The sequence below is a fragment of the Tachypleus tridentatus genome, chromosome 7 (assembly GCF_004210375.1).
Source record: "Tachypleus tridentatus isolate NWPU-2018 chromosome 7, ASM421037v1, whole genome shotgun sequence".
NCBI classification, from domain to species: domain Eukaryota; kingdom Metazoa; phylum Arthropoda; class Merostomata; order Xiphosura; family Limulidae; genus Tachypleus; species Tachypleus tridentatus.
Window position 1 is genome coordinate 192758789 of NC_134831.1, and position 18100 is coordinate 192776888.

Genomic DNA, 18100 nt, shown 5'->3' on the forward strand with positions numbered 1-18100 from the left:
AAAACATTAACTCAAAGACGAAGAAACAGAAGTATGGTTAGTTTAAAGAAGAATAAATAAAAACATTAACTCAAAGACGAAGAAACAAGAAGTATGGTTAGTTTAAAGAAGAATAAATAAAAATAAATAAAATAATATAGCTGATATTACACCTTATAACATAAGGAATTGAGATGATATCATGAAACACGCTTCATTGATTTATTTAGTTCCAATTAGTTAACATGTGTATATATTTAATACGAATCACTGGCATTACTGTTTGTTGGTTTGGTTAGAATTTAGCGCAAAGTTACACTAGGGTTATCTACGCTAGCTGTTTCTTTATTTAGCAGTGATAAACTAGAGGGAAGGCAGCTAGTCAACATTTCCCACCTCCAATTTTTGGGCTACTCGTTTATCCGTTGGTAATAGTGGAATTGATCATCACACAATAGCTCCCTCAAAAGCTGAAAGGGCGAATACGTTTGATGCGACGGACATTCGAACCTGTGATCCTAAGATTTTCGTGTTCATCGCGGGGAATGGAATTCTGTATTTTAGCGTTTTCCAACTGAGATATTTATCTCTTAAGGAAGCCCCCTGCTAGTACAGCGATAAGTCTACGGAGTTACAGCGCTAAAATCAGGGGTTTGATTCCCCTCAGTAGACTCAGCAGATAGCCCGATGTGGCTTTACTATAAGAAAACACACACACACACACACTCTTAAGGAAAGAGTAAATACTACAAATATAGTCGTTACATTTATTGCCAGTAGATAGCAGCACTAAGCAAAATACCACATTTCGTTTTCCTAAAAATTACATAATCAAATAACGTTAGCAAAAGACGTTAATAAGCTTTTGCTAACATTGAAAAAATGAGGCTGATAATTAGTGTGTTTATTTTTAGCTTAGTTTTTAATTCTAGTTCGTGTTCTTAACATTCTTTGTTCCCCTTTTAATTCTAATAGCTGATGTATCTTTTGATTCTAGAGTGAAAACATATAATTAGTCCTAGAAGAACCCATAAGTAGAAGATACGAACTTCGATCACTTTTCACCTCCTGGTTCTGTGGAGATAAATCTCAAGCCTTTCTTCCAAGAAGTAACACAGGGAGTGTCAGATCCAAACTTAGATTTACCTCTCTCTCCATGACACTTCCAGGGGACCCTAAGGTTAAAAGCCAGGTTTGGTGACAAGTGGACCAGTGATTAAACACTCACACAGACCTTTGTGGAAAGATTATTTTATATAAATTATATTAAAACAAATCTACAGAAATGAATTTTCTATCAGTTCTGTTAGGATTATTATTTTGGAAAACTTTTTATTACATCATTGTCGTTTTCCCGAGGGAGTCATGTCATTATTTTGGAGAGGGGCGAGATTTATTTTCAAAATAATTGTTTCTGTAAACAACTAATTGAATTATCGATTGTAATTATTGTTTGAATCTAAGTTGTTGTTTCTTTACAAAAAGTCATCTTTCTATGGACTGCACTCACCTTAACGGACTTGACTGTTTTGCCTGTACTTCATGCAATTTGACGACTTCAGTCATTATTCGCGCAGTTGTCCTTAAACAAGTACATGAATATATTCTACAGAAAAGTGGTTTACATCTTTCTAGTATCTAAAGGTCAGGAAAACGTGTGTATTGGTTACATTAACCTTTTTTATTGTCTGTCATAAATTCACAACTTCCATGGTTGTTTACTGCCAAGAACTCTGTGCTGCGTGTGTTTGCTGTGTTCAGAAGTTTTTGACGAAGTGTTATCGATCCGTCATTTTCACAAGAAGATTCTTCCGCTCTGAGAAATCAACACAAGTATTCTAGATCCCCAACAATCCGGCAGTGTTTAAAGGGACTAAAACAGAGCCCACTTTCCTTGATTAAACTGTCACAAAACTAGCCTACTTCCTATAAATCAGCAGGTTTTTACGGGTGTTACCATGGAAACCATGGATGTCAGTCTTAACAACATGCGCGAGGATAGCACAAGTGTACACTACCTGGTGATGAGTCATACGGTATTGATCAGGCTACTGGTTACTCCTGTGTGCCAAACAATTCCTGTTGCTACCGGCTACTCGAAATCGATTCGATAAGTAATATTTTAAATTCAACTTATTTGTAGGCAAACAATAAAAACGGAATTTTGACATCTATCTACTGATTAGGTTTATTTGGTTACATGTAACAGTTTTCATCTCCTAATGTTATGTTTTGTGTCTCCAGAACATGTTTAGGTTTACAGAAGGAAGTAAAAACGTAAAGTTGACCACTAATAACAGGCTTAATGTTATGCTATTAATATTCAATGTAGATAGAACACGCATGATAGCAACTTAGAGGTAAAACAGAGTTCATTAGTAGGTGTTCCTGTTTTCTGCTGTAAAAGCAAAACAAATCCTTTGTTTTTTATAAAATATGTCATGCTTTCACTGAATATTTATTTTATAAAGGTTTTCGTCCTTGTTTTTTACCAAATAATTCAGAAGAACCAATCTAAGGAAGAAAACCTTTACAAAATAAATATTCAGTGAAAGCATGACATATTTTATAAAAACAAAGGATTTGTTTTGCTTTTACAGCAGAAAACAGGAACACCTACTAATGAACTCTGTTTTACCTCTAAGTTGCTATCATGCGTGTTCTAAGGTTCTGTTCACTTAACCTTGTATTACACCAATCATAGTAGAGAAATTTTTATTTCAGTTTCTTACTTGAATAATTTTATACTGTAGGAAAAAAAAGTTGTTAAAATAGTTTGTAAAGTCATAAATTAACACTGCTAGTTTGAGGGAACCAACAAAAATCATTCCATGGTTTATATTGATCGTTGTAGAAGAAAGAGTGTTGAACTACGTAATTGAAATATTTGTACGTGTATTTAAGTAATAATAGTATACTTGTTACCTGTACGTTACAACCTACAAGTAATAAAAAGATTGAAAAAATAAGTACAGTATGGTGTAAGGATGGCAATGCCAAAAACTACAGAAATAAAGTATGGGTGAATACACAAAACAATAAAAAAATCAGTACAAGTATTTCCAAGAAAAACCTTTTATTTACAACTGAATGTTGAATTATTTTCGTTTGTTTGAATATGAGTACTTAAATTAAATAATGCACTAAAGTCTGACAATGGCTATTTCCCATAAAATTCTAACATTGACTCTGCAGCTACTTACGTAGGTGTTTGTGTGTATTCATTCTTACCTTGTTTCTGTACATTTTTGGCTCACATTTCCTATATTATCCTTACTTCGCTACATTATTACTTGTTTTCTATATTTGTTTAAATAATACTAGTGAACATTTTATAATTAATGAAAGTTACTATGAAGGTAGCAGTTTTAACCTGACATAATGAGTTGTTTTGATGGACATCATATCTTGAAGTTAGTGAAATGATATACTGCTTCTCCCCTTCTTAAGTTGAAATGTAATATTTTAGTGTGTACATTATTCCAGTAAGGGTAAACTAACCCTAATATGACGTTAGAATTAGAATAACTAGTAGAACGTTTGAATGTTACCCTCCTCGCCAGTTCTCCACTTAAGCGATGTTTTTCTTTTCTTTTTTGGCTAAACTAAAAGTATTAATAGCTTTAGAAAACCTACGTTGGGTGTTTATAAAAGTATCTTAGACTGTTATAAGAGAGATTTAAGACTATTATAAGTAATACATAATGTTCGTCAACCATTTATTCAGGTCCATCCCTACATGCTAACTACTTCCGTGCTTAGTGATAACGAATGCATTTGATTTTTGCGACTACAAGTTTCACAACGTACACACGTTTACTTTACTTCGCAGAAAAATAACGTTTCAATAATGTTCCGACTATATGATACGTTTCTCATATCTTCGAAAAAAAACTAACTCAAAATTTACAGCACCTAACTTGTAAACTGTGTGATTCTATAATCTATCAACAATCGTATCTAGTCTTGCTTAACCTACGCCCATCACGTAACGATAAAACTCCCTTTAGCCAATATAAAATGAAATATGAAATATAGCCTATGAAAGTATTGTCTTAAAAGAAACAAAAAAAAAAGGAATCGTTATTATTTAACCTATTTTTGGAGAATCAAAGCAGAATCGTTACTTTGGAACTGTGGAAGGATTACTTCAAAAACATAATTGTTATGGTAAACACATTATAACGAACAACCTGATTCGTAAAAGGCGGTTGCTACGAAAATCTTACAAACAAAACTTTTTCATTTGATTCCGGAAGTAAAATGTAAAGAACTATGGTTTCCGACGTGTTGTATTGGGGAGTCAAGAGTGACCCATTTAACACAACAAATATTGATGATCTTAAAAACTGACTTCTTTTATAGTGAAATATTTCGCCAATCACGTATTATATATGTAAAAACGGCTCGTTTAGGTTGAGAAAACTTTTTCTCTAGAAGTGGGTTTTCTCGACATCACTGACAATCACGTATTGATATTGTTTTGGATTTACATTTAGCCGTTTAAGCGGTTTGCGTATAGGTTACGTCACTTAAGTCTTTCAAGTATAAGAAAATAATTTCCATAGTATAATAACAAGATATTTTTCTACTAAATAGTTTTTGTCTTGAAATTTAGTATTCGTAACGTGAACCAGAATTCCAAATAATAGAAGCTTGTTTATTATTTCGATTTTATTTTAAAGTAGAAACAAAGTTAATTTTGTTCGTCAGTTGGACTGCTTATTTTGGATATTGGAGCAAAGCTATTCGAGCGCCTGTTCTATTCATCCTTAATTGTCCTTCGGCGTAACAGCGGTAATTTTACTGACTTACAACGCCAGAATCCGAGGTTTGATTCCTCGCGGTGGACTCAAGAGATATCTACTTTAGCTTTGCTCTACAATAAACAAACAAACCGTCTCTGACAGAGTAGAACAAAACGACAGCTAATCAACAACAGCTACTGCCAACAATTAAGCTACTGTGATCGAGATATTGGGATTTGACCGTCACTTTTTATAATGCATCCACCCCCAAAGTGCAGAGAATAACTGTGCACCAACGCCAAGAACTACTTAGTTCACAGACCGACACAGCGCATGATAAAATGATAGATACAACTGGTTGTTTTTGGGAGTCATTACGAATCTCTCTTGGCCCAGCATGGCCAGCTGGTTAGAGGCTCTCGACTTGTAATCCGAGGATCGCGTGTTCGAATCCCCGTTACCCCAAACATGCTCTCCCTTTCAGCCGTGGGGGCGTTATAATATGACAGTCAATCCCATTATTTATTGGTAAAAGAGTAGCCCAAGAGTTGGCGGTGGGTGGTGATTACTAGCTGCCTTTCCTCTGGTCTTACACTGCTAAATAAGGGACGGCTAGTGCAGATATCCCTCGAGTAGCTTTGCGCGAAATTCAAAATAAACAGACAAACAAATTAAGAACCTCTTCCTGCTTCATAGTGCTGCGACTTATAGATACTTCGACAAGGAATAAATCAATATTAAATAAATCGATACATAGTGTAAACTCCAGAATGATAAAGATGGTTTGTAACAGGATAGAAAATGATACATTTAAAAGATTTCTTTCCTGAGCTGCGAATCAGCGACAATCGAAACAACTAGAAACCTCAGCTATAAATCTAGTTCTCGCGTGCCACATTAAACGGAACAACAGTATTTATCTTATAGAAAGACAGCTTTTCCGTTCTTTAAATGTATCGATTTACTAGCTTTTCTTATACAACCTTTTTTGTATCCCAGCAATTATATACACCCTTTTAAAACTGAAATACAAAAATATCATAATGAAGTATGTGATACTTTTGAGTTTTTGTACATACTATAAAAAATATATATATGATTATCTTTAATTACAAAGGTATAAAAATATCGTTCAGTTTTGTGATGGTGTTCTGTACAAAAATATATCAAACCTGCACGTGTACACAACTTAATGAAGTCGTTTCTGACAACAGTAACATAAAACATAAATCTCTGGTATATCTTGAAAAAATCTATTGAAACATACGTGTTGTTTCAGTACAGAATTATTCTCCCATTGGTCTTTAAAATATCAAGTCATGGATGTCTCTCATTAGTACTGACATTTTACAATAAAATAGAGTTTTGGTAAAAAAATCAAAAGTACCAAGATAAAAATTAAGGATGATATGACAGACATTAAACCATGTACATAACTGACCGAGCTTACACAGACTTAGTATGAAACTATATGATCTATATAGTCTGAGGTAAATTAAACTATATATATAACTGAGCTTATACAGACTTACTCTTAAATTATACGACCACTACAGTTGTTCCATCTGGAGTGTACATTTCAACATATTTCCCTCTTACTTTCTTTCTACAGAGATAAATAAATTATCATAAAAAAATAAATGTCACATTATCATTGATTGTAGCTATCACTATGCTCCAACATAAACAGCATAAACATAAAAATAAATTGGTATTAAACTATTCATAGAAAAGTAAATAACTGTACTTTTACCCGAAGGTCACTGTTTGTCCACTCCCTATTGATTTATCGCCCGTGATTATATTCAACTTAGAAATTTAACATAAATATCACTTGGGTATTTTAAAGAGGTCGCATTCCTTTACGGAATACGGGCAGGTTGAGCTAATTACATGGATTGTTTCTTTCGGTCTTTTCAACTAAAATATGACGGAAAAAGTCAATCTCACATTCATATTTCTTATCTTCACGATGCATTCATTATGTAGACCAACGAGTAACGCTTTTTGTTTTAAATCAAATCATTTACACGTTAGTGCAAAAACAAAATAATCTGGTGGAGAGAAACAGCACTTAATTTACAAGTATAATGGTGTCTTCACTGAATAAACATGTAAGTTAAAGTTTGAGTAATATTTAAGTATTAAAATAATGTTGTTTTAAGTGCGTTTTTGCTAGGAGTGGGGCTCGAAGAAATGGGAGGTGCTCACGTTTTTACTTAGGCCTGTCTTCCTTAACTTTTATGCGTACTTTTACACGTTTTATGAAGTGTTCGTGATATGATGTCGCGTACAAACGAAAAATCTTTACAAAGAACTCGTTTCCGTTGGTATAATACAGCAACTGTCGCGACAGTAGACTAAAACATGGCGACGAATTTGCTTACTAAACATGTGAAATATTAGGTTTGGAGATATAAAATAAAAAATAACTAATCCAATACTAAAGTTCGCATCTTCTGTTAAGAAGGTGAAAGCTGAAATTCCGACGTGAGAAGATAAGTCCAGTTTTCTTCAAATCACAAAGAATACAAAATTCACCAAGTCGACAAAACCAAAAGTTAAAATGCTAAAATTTTGTTGTCACTTGAACGCTTAAACCACATACAAACTTCATACAGGGTCGAGGATTTTATATTAACAAATCAGCAAGTCACGTGACAGAAACAAATTACATAAAGTCTCAATGGAATGGTATGCATCAGAACTACATCTTGACACTGTTTGACTTTTTATTTTAGGTAGAGTGATATCATCAAAAATTGCTTATTTTGGTAAAGGTGCGTAACACCCTCTTTCCAACACAAAATATTCACACTCACATTCTAAAGGTGCGTAACACCCTCTTTCCAACACAAAATATTCACACACACATTCTAAAGGTGCGTAACACCCTCTTTCCAACACAAAATATTCACACACACACACACTCACATTCTAAAGACGCTTTCAGGTTTGGGATGTGAAGTTTCCAAAATAGTTCTTCTAGTGATAGCATTGGAAACAAAGACATATGGAGCAGCTTGTAGACCCAGGACCTCCAAGAACGAAACCTAGAACAAGTCATACTCACAACCGTAGTATGCAAAGTGTAATGCTTTGTAACAGCTGAAAATCCATGTGTCCTAAACAATAATACATTGTGTAGTCAAAGAGGTTTTCTGTGTGAAAACAAGACCAATGAGCTTCTAGTCATACCTCCCGTTCAATTGTTGTATACCTCAAAAAGATGAGGATAAAATTTGTATTTGTGTTATTCTACAAAAACAAACATCAGTCTGGACTATGGAATTCGGTGCGGTCGGACTGTTAATACGGGCGCTGGGAAATCGGCAATCTCGTACCCTATATATGTTATAGAAATACATCTAAGGAAGGGGTGTGTATTTGGACATAACAGTCTTACGATGGATCTCCCTGCAATCAAATGTATGCTGTAGAGATATTTTCAAGATGCACAGTCGTTAGAAAAAGCATTACTGGACGTGCTGAGATGGACTTTAACCACGTGGCGAGACTCCAAAATTGTTTTAATATAATGTAATCAACCTCTATAGACAAAACTCAATCAAGATTAGATGAAAAAATGTGTTAGATATGAAAAATACCTCAAAAATATTTCAAGCTTGCCGAATTCAGAAGCTTAGATTTTTCGTGAGCTCAGTATAACTTAAAAGCACCATTTGTTGTTATAGGTCTTCCTAGAGGCCAGCATAGAAAAAACTGTACTGTTGTTCAATGTACATAATAGTTTCTGTGTTGTATTTAAGATTTCATTTATCTATTTGTTTCTTTCATAATTTTTCTCACAAGGATACCTGAGAATAGCCTTTCTTAGTTTAGAACTAATATACCAGAAGAAAGGTAAGCAGTCAACTGTATATATCGCAAATATTAAGCTGTTCTTGTCTGGCTGAATAGTGGAATTTAACTGCAACTCTTTTAGCACACAAATGTCTCCACGTTGCGAAGCACGTTTACGGATTCACTGTAACTTTCTTCTCTTCAGATTAGCAAAGACCACGCCAACCTGTGGACTCAGCAGATAGCCTGATGTGGCTATGCCATAAGCATACACGCACTACGTCAACCAACCATAAGTAACGTTAACCTGATGAGTTATGACTAGCTTGACTGTCTAAAATAAGTGATGAATCCTGGCATTAAAAGTGTCTTAACGCGTTCTAGTAAAGTAAGTATAAATTATATTTTTAGCTTTGTCTTGTTTGCATTAGATTATGTGAGCAGTTAGAATTGAGATCACGCAACAAACGCTGAAATGAGGTTCACGTGTATATTCGCACCCGAAATAAAGTCAGTAGTTACGTCCTTGATGAAAATTTCCTATAGAGTTTTAAGATCTTCCGGAAAGGATTTTTTTAGCGCCAATACTTGATAATTTCTTTTCTTAAAGCCTAATTAAACGGCACATTGCAATGATGTGAACCAACTCCACTTTTCTCTGTAGAAATAGAATCATTCTCTTGCAACTTTAGGGCGATATTTCTCGTATAGGTCATGGTTCCACAAAACCCCTGCAGAAAGCTCTAGAATTAACCATCTATGCTGGGAAAACCCTTAAAGAAAGCTTTACAGCTAACCGTTTCTGTCGGGACAACTCCTAATGAAAGCTTCGGACTTTACCGTCTCTGTAAGGAAGTCAACTAATCATCATTAACTGCAAATTCCTTTTCTTAACTATCCCCCCTTAATTCATCGCTACATTGAAATTCTTTATTTGAAATAATCCCTATTAATATCAAAACTTATGTTATTTGTAACAACGTTATAATTATTAAATGCAATCTTTTTTTTTAATTATAGACTTTCTGGAAGAAAAATAAAAGTGTTAAAGATCTTAGAATCAGCCAGGTATGGTGGTATGGAAGATATTTCAATGTTTTTATTAAAATAAACGTTAAAACGTTGGATGGTGTTTCAATGTCTCTATTGCTTTTGTTTGTTTTTGAATTTCGCGTAAAACTACACGAGGATTATCTGCGTTAGCCATTCATAATTTAGCAGTGTAAGGCTAGAGGGAATGCAGCTGGTCATCATCACCCACTGCTTACTCTTTGGCTACTCTTTTACCAACGAATAGTGGAATTGACCGCACATAAAAACGCCACCAAGGCTGAAAAGGCGAGTATATTTGTTGGTACGGAGATTCAAACCCGCGACCCTCAATTACGAGTCTATCGTAATTCTGTTCGTCGATATCAGTAATTGTTCAGTCACCGCAGACTATGTTGAGTTTGATAAAACTGCACAGCAAAGTTTTTGCTTCTTGAACACTGTTAGGTGTTCCTTATAGATTTTTAGCTGCTGATCACGAAAATCACATCAAAATTTGCCCATCACGTACCGTTTCATTGAAATCTTCAGTTTCACCAGGACATTGTTACAATGGAAAAAACGATATCAGGACAACTGGAATCCGTCAATGCTTGCTGACTACTGTTGGATACTGCCACGTGACGCACCGGACATTGAATACAAACGAAAATCAGGAGCAAAACGCTTTTAATTATGTTGAACTTAATAGCGCATTAGAAACATAAACGCAATTAAATACGTTATTGCCAGGAAAAGAGTTAACTGTCTATTTCTCAAAGATTCTACGTGATGAAGCAAAACCAAAACTATATTTGTGCAGACCCACCAGGTACCTGTCACAATCAGCAAAATCTTTTCAGGAAACAAAATTTTTCAAAAAAATTGTTGTGCAGTGTAACTTGACCAGAAACGACAACATTAAAAGCAGTTTCACAGTGAAATTTCTTTATAAGTTATTGTTTGTACCTTATTTCGATTAACATGACAAATACAATGCACAGATAACAAAACACAAACAATTCCTCTATTAAAATGAACAATAAACTAACAATGTCGAGGTATTTCACTGTGTACGAACGGTCCCAATTTGAATTCTATACATAACGGTTTGGATTATAATTTAGAATAGAAATATTATATATCAAGGATAATAGCTTCCTTTTGACAGCTTGAAATAGAAATTACTTTTGTTAGATGCCATTTGAAACAGAAATGTTATAGGAAAATATTACAGTTTTTGTTATTTTGATATAGAATTATCTTTTTCTTTTAGTATCTTGAAGTAGAAATGCTTTTTTGGATTGTCATTTAGTATAGGATAGTGGTAGTAGAAATGATAGCCTTGTTATGGTATCTTGAAATAAAATCGATTTATTGGATTGTCATTTAAAATGGTTGTAATATTAACAATGACAAATCTTTCGATCGTTAAATAAAGACTATTTTTTTGAAAAATGTGAAGTAACAAGAAGATATTTTTCTTCACATAGTGAAAGAGCAAACATCTGATTTATGTTATTTCTATTGTTTTATTTTCTGCTTTCATCCACGTGACTGCTCAATCAGATAAGAATAGATAAAGAAACCATGTGAAAGCACTGGGACTATAGTTAGAGTAATCGTTAGAAGGGATTCCCCAGCGTGTGGTTAATTGAAAAACATTTATCTCGTGGTGTTAGAATAACCTTATCTCGAGTGGATGATTTTGTCGACAATAGAAGTGAATTGTTGACGGAGTTAATCAACTTCACAGATTACCAGAAATTTTGAATATTTGCCTAAAAATGCAGGATGAGAAATAAAACATGTATAAATAAGATGTATATATTCAAGAAGTGAAGATACAGACATGGATTATGTTACAATAACATGATTTTGGAGCCTTACCATATCTTTAAAGTCTTTTTTTTTTTCTTCTGACACATCTGATCATGTTCAATATGACGGCTGTGCATCTTGACCATAGCCCTGCAGTGCCCGGCATTGACCGGTGGGTTAAGACGTTCGACTCGAAATCTGAGGGTCGCGGGTTCGAATCCCCATCGCACCAAACATGGTCGCCTTTTCAGCCGTGGAGACGTTATAATGTGACGGTCAATCCTACTATTTGTTGGTAAAAGAGTAGCCCAAGAGTCGGCGGTGGGTGTTGATGACTAGCTGCCTTCTCTCTAGTCTTATACTGCTAAATTAGGGACGGCTAGCGCAGATAGCCCTCGAGTAGCTTTGCGAGAAATTCAAAAACAAACAAATAAACCCTGCAGTGTTGTTTTCATTACATGATAAAAGCACATCAATCCTCTCTTTAAACTTCCCGTAATCCATCTATAGTACGAGAAGAAGTTTCTAAGCAAAAGTATCAAGAATTCTTTTTTCAGAAATCCATAGGCACTGCTTCCGTAGACTCGAAAATGTCAAATTTTCAAAACCTCAATCACAGCATGATTTTATGATTTAAGAGTGTGAATATTTTGCATTAGAAATGAATGTTATATACTCTTCTTGAAAGCGATCGCTTTCTACGAAGCAAAATAAATTGAAAATGCCGTTTTGATACATGCTATTCCATTGTGAATTCATATCAGCTGTGGTTGTCGATGATTTGCTATTTGAATATAACATAGTGGACCCTCTGTAGTCCATAGAACTTAAGTTTCCTGTGGTTCAATGTCTTAATACAAGCCCGATAAGGGAACACAGTAGAGTTTTCTGTGGTTCAATGACGTAATGTAAGACCGACATAAAATAAAACCGTAATTTTTACGTCGTTTTTTTGAAACCAGTTTTAGTCCAGATGGAATTGACTTGACCCGATTAGTTTTAGCTAAAAAAACAGAATGACATTATCTCTGTACAAATCTATCTCCAGAAATGTACAGATCTATCATTCCTGTCATTGTATATGATACCACATGTTCATATAAATAGTTTAAACTCATTATCATTCCTGTCATTGTATATGATACCACATGTTCATATAAATAGTTTAAACTCATTATCATTCCTGTCATTGTATATGATACCACGTGTTCATGTAAATAGTTTAAACTCATTATCATTCCTGTCATTGTATATGATACCACGTGTTCATGTAAATAGTTTAAACTCATTATCATTCCTGTCATTGTATATGATACCACGTGTTCATGTAAATAGTTTAAACTCATTATCATTCCTGTCATTGTATATGATACCACGTGTTCATGGAAATAGTTTAAACTCAAACGTTCGATATGGGAAGCTCAGATATAAGTTTTATCCACAAGTCATGATATTTCAAACAGTGAGATGTAAATTGAATATTAATATCTCTAAATGACGCGAAAACATTTGGACACTGAAAACTAAGCACTTATAAGAAAGTGCCATTTCGATTCGTCGTTACACATTGAAAAGCAAAGCCTTTAGTTAAAGGAACGACCATTTAGTTCCCTTATTCACATTGAAAGGCATTCCATTAAATTAAAGATAGGATCATTTAGTTCCTTTATTACATTTTGAAAGACAAGCAGTTTGAAATGTGTACCATTTAATCCTTTTTAAATCTAAAAAAACTAACAAGCATTTTGATGAAAATATCACTTCAATCGTCAATCACACATTGAAAAACAAGGACTTTGATGGGAGGACATTTTCAACTTCTTACTATATACTCTCATTACACATTCTTTCGTGACAAGTTTTTCTTAAAACACAGAAGAAATTCGTGTTTCTTTAATTTCAGTTCTGATGAAATAATTCTCCATAACAGTATAACATATACAAGAGTGAGAGTCAGGAACCGTAAATATCTGCCTATCAAATACGTTTAGATATGAGTAAACCATCAAAGCAACAAATATTCGCAAATAAAATAAATCTGACGATTACGATATGAGGATATTCTAATAATAACATCTGTACTTGTGAAATATATTAAACATTGGAAGAAGTTTTTAACTATATCACTCACTACAAATATGAACACACGTTTTTCATGATAATTTGTTTTCTGATATTTCCTCAATTTAGATTCTTTGAAAAGCTATGTATAACAAATCATGGCCAGGTGGTTACAGAATTCTAGTTCATAAGGTACTATTGCCAGAAAGAAAACGGGGTTAAAATGATAGGAACCAACAAAAATAGGCGGATTGTTACGTTTTCTTTCTTTCCAAAGCTGCTAAGACTATCTATCGACCAGAATGAATTCAAAAGGCCTGAAGCATCCCTTTATAACGTACCAACAACTGAAAGGGTGATAATGTTAGGCATTGCGTTTCCTTAGTGCGACCCGCAGATTCAAAGTTACTAAACCACCAGAAGAAGGACAACTAGTGAATACTGCCCATCGCAATCTCTCGCGATCTGACTTTCACTGCAATGACCGATTTTTGTTTTTACGGTAAAAGAACCGCAGAACGTGAGTTCTAGTCTCGCACTCTAACCACTGAGCCACGCTCGGCTCAAAATCAGGAAGCTAATATATTTTCAAATGTGAAATACGTTATAATACTGGTTAAAAAACATTGTCAACACATTTCGAGCAAACATCCACTGTAAAGAAAATTCTATATATGTAAAAACGGCTGGTTTGGGTTGAAACAATTTTTATGTATTTTCTCAACCCAAACCAGCCGTTTTTACATGTATATTTTTCTCTACAAGTTGGTTTTCTCGTCATCACTGATTAAAGAAAATTCTGTTTTTTTTACAGCTAGCATTTCAACATACGTTTTTCTAAGCAGGTAACGTATGTGTAGGCATGTTCTTCGCCTTATCTTCAGGAAGTTTTAAGTGTTTCACAGAAGTGAACAACTTTGGCTGACAAGTTTCTTTAGCGTACCTTGATTATCACGTTAAAGCGCACCAATACTTTTTGATGTTTCACAAACTTATCTCTTGTTTCAACGGAGTTAAGATGTATCTATGTATCTGAGGACGGCTGGTATGTGTATTAACATATTTACTAATAAAACAAAGAACAACGTTATGACCCTCTTAGGCCATCTTCAGGTTAACAAAGAGAGAGTTACTCTCTCTTTGTTAACCTGAAGATGATCTAAGAAGGTCGAAACGTTGTTCTCTGCTGTATTAGTAAAGGTGTTGCCCCCGCTAGTACAGCGGTAAGTTTATGGATTTACAACGCTAAAATAAGGGGTTCGATTCCTCTCGGTGGGCGAAGCAGTTAGCCCGATGTGGCTTTGCTATAAGAAAAACACACACAGTAAAAGTGTTAATACCCATACCAGCCATTCTGAGATACATTTTTACTTCAAATGAGTTCCTTGTCACACGGAAGTTAAGATGTCATTAACTTTGAAGAGATGTGTGGAAGTCAGTGTTCCCATTATGACGATTGTGTCGTGATGTTAACGGCGATATTTCGAACAGCTGCATTGTTTGTTTGTTTCGAAATTTCGCCCAATGCGACTGAAATTTTTGATCTGACATATTAAAAGAAAGTCAACTAATCAACAGCATACACCGCCAACTCTTGAGATACTCTTATAGAGTACTCAAGGCTCTAAAGAACAGGCAGAACAGCAACAATTAAAGAATGCCTCTCTCTTGTAAGTAAGAAAATGTTAACAATTCTCTCTGTGCTGTACGTTAATTGCACTTCGTATAATTGAAAAAAAAAAAAAAAAGATGTGTGGTTAACACCGTAAGTTTCCATGGTGCGAGCGAGAATAACAAATTACTATAATATTGGGTTGAATGCTACAATCACTGGAAGACACGAGATATTCAGAGAATCTAGACTTTAGATTCTAGCTTCGATAATTATCTCAGAACATCTATATTCCAAGCTGGAGATATCACTCTTGTGTGTGTGTGTACATATATATACATGTATATATATAATTCATGCCAAGTCCTAATTACTTCAAGTGGATAAGAATTATAGTACCAAACGAACACTTAATCTTTATCTATAATATAATTCAGGAAGATGAATCGCAACTATGTTAGTTATATAGTATAACTATAACAAATAAACGAAAATCAGAACTTTAGGGTCAATACAAGTACTTTCTACAAAACCAAAGCAAAAACTCATTAAAATAGTATTTGATTATGGAGTCACTTCTTCGCTGATACAGTTTTTTATCCCTATCTAATTTTTTCGGTTATACAGTGTTTAGTCACTTTTTTTTTTTTTTTTTTTTTTTTGTTACTGACAGTTTTCAGTGTAGTTCATTTTTCAATGTATAGTTTACTGGCTGATGTAATGAATTTTCCGCGACGTAAGCCTTGGTGAAATAAGAGTTTAAAAAGATAGGTTAAGAGACAATAATCTTCATCAATAACCTCAGTTGCTATCGTTTAATGATTATCGAAAAACCTACTTTTAATACCCAATTTTTTTGAAACATAGTTTTTTGTTTTGTTTTTCAAATGAAGTTGTATCTCTGCTAGAAAAGTTTATATATATATATATATGTGATTTCAATATTGCACTTTATTTATTTATATCGTTTTGTTTTTATTATGCTCGATTTCCATACTGAACTTATGGGTAGACGTACACTGACAGGCCTAATGACTACCCTACCAGGATCTGGTTGATATTAATAACAGCCATTGACAGTTAGAGAGCTTCGCTCATTGGTCCGTTGAGACAAGCTAGTCTCGCTCCGAGACTCCAAATCTAACGGTACGGCCTGCGGCTATGAAGTAGGTATGCATGTGACAGAGGCCTGCGTTAGAGGCTAGCTAACAATACTTTTCTTTAGATGTAGGCAAAAGTGACTCTTGCTTGAAGATTAGCGGTGTTGCTTTTATTCAACGGACAAAGGTGGAAGGCATAAGTGAACTCGTCTTCGTAAAAAAACAGATGTGTGCGTAATATGTAACAGAAACTCTGAGTGTTTTACCTCAACGTTTTTTTTTCTTACTTGAGCAAGTTGTTGCCAGTGGACCCCACGCAAACTTACATTTTCTTGCAGTGCAACTCGGCGGGGTCGAACGAGTTCGTACCCCGGGAATATACAGATATCGGTGCTCTGGAGCCTCTCCCCTGTTGATGTCTAGATCTGTTCTGATCCACGTGCTTGAGATGTGCATTTTTTTAGCATCCCCACCCTCCTATAAATTGACCAAACTGTTCGACTGTGGTTTTGTATCAGCGCACAACCTACCGAGTAACATGAAGCTGACTCACTGACATTGTCAGTTGATGATATCTTTCTCGGATTCTTGTAAGGTGAGCGCTTAAAAAAACAAAAAAAAAACTTCTGATTATAAACCACCTTGTCATACTTGTAGTTTATACCGCGCACAGCGAATGATGAAATTTTATGTAGTGTTCTAAATAAGAAATGATTTCTACTACCCCAAAAATGGGGACTCTTTACCCGAGGACGTTTATTCTTATAATGCATGTGAATAATGTTACTGGATTACACAAATGATTTTAATATTTTGATTTGCATCACTTTGTTGACTTAAAAATAAGTTATTAAACAGTTATATTTTTTCTGAAAAAAAATATTGTACAATACTTATATTATTGTCTTAATCTTAAAAGGCATTTTAATCTACATTATTGTTGTTTATTACACGAACACATTTCGAAGGAAAACTCTTTTGGGTTATTTATAACACACAGGCGTGAAGTAATTCATCCACTCTCGTTTTTATTTACGACTGCGAGTAATAAATGTGTGCAACAAATATGTATTGGTAACTAGATGCAAATAGTTCAAAGTATCGGAACAATCAAAATTACATCACGGAATCTGTGGCGATGCAAAGATAGGTCGAAGACCTTATAAAAATCGCTTAAGATGGCAACCAACTGAACTTGAAGATAGTCTGTAAGCCTAACTAGTACTGTATGTGGTTCAAGAGCCACTTTATGTTAAGTATCAGTTGTGTAGACGTAATGCAACCCAAGCTTTAGAGGTCAGTTCTACGATTATCGAAGACCAGTTAGTAAAACATTTCAATTAGAAAAAATATTTCATAGAAAAGTATTAAATTTTTCTTGGCACTAAACTGTTTACTGGGAAGATGTGCCAATGGCTATAAACGCTCGACATTTAAGCTTTATTCTTAGATTTACTGGAAATACGACTGATAAAATAAAAATGAACTTTAATAAGAGTAAGAAAATGTTACTATTACTGTCTTAAATAGCAAAAGATGAACAGTTTGTCAAGTCAGTTGCAGCTTAATCCTCTCATGAGCCCTCAATGGTTTCATTCATATTTGTTTATCAGAAACTGAATGTTTGACGCCATTGCCCAAACAGCAGGAAAAGGTTGTCATCTACAATAAACATATGTTACAATGTGAAAACGTAAAGGTGATGCACAACAGTACCACGTACAAGCATGTTGTATCGTTTGCGACATTAGATTTAAAAAAAAAGTCTCATTTTTCATATGGTTACTTCTACAATGGATATTTATAGAACAAAAATAGAGTATCGTGTAGGTGCTTAATGTACTCAAAGCGGGAAATATGATAACGGAAAATCGTGTCACTGAAGCCTTTGTTTCGATGGGACTTGGAGTCAAACGTAATAGATCTGTTCGGGAAATCAAGAGAGC

The 18100-nt window shown here is 34.4% G+C and overlaps 1 protein-coding gene across 2 annotated transcripts in view; it reads left to right on the top strand.

The window, feature by feature from the left end:
- The first annotated feature begins 1545 nt into the window (after positions 1-1545).
- LOC143257580 (vang-like protein 2) overlaps positions 1546-18100 on the top strand; it is a 46794-nt gene continuing 30239 nt past the window's right edge. The window contains exon 1 of one of the 2 annotated variants that reach the window (XM_076516485.1): positions 1546-2093. The gene's annotated coding sequence lies outside the window, so the exon portion shown is untranslated. Of the gene's footprint in view, positions 2094-16249; positions 16750-18100 lie in introns of those variants that run through there. The other variant, XM_076516484.1, reaches the window with a different exon arrangement.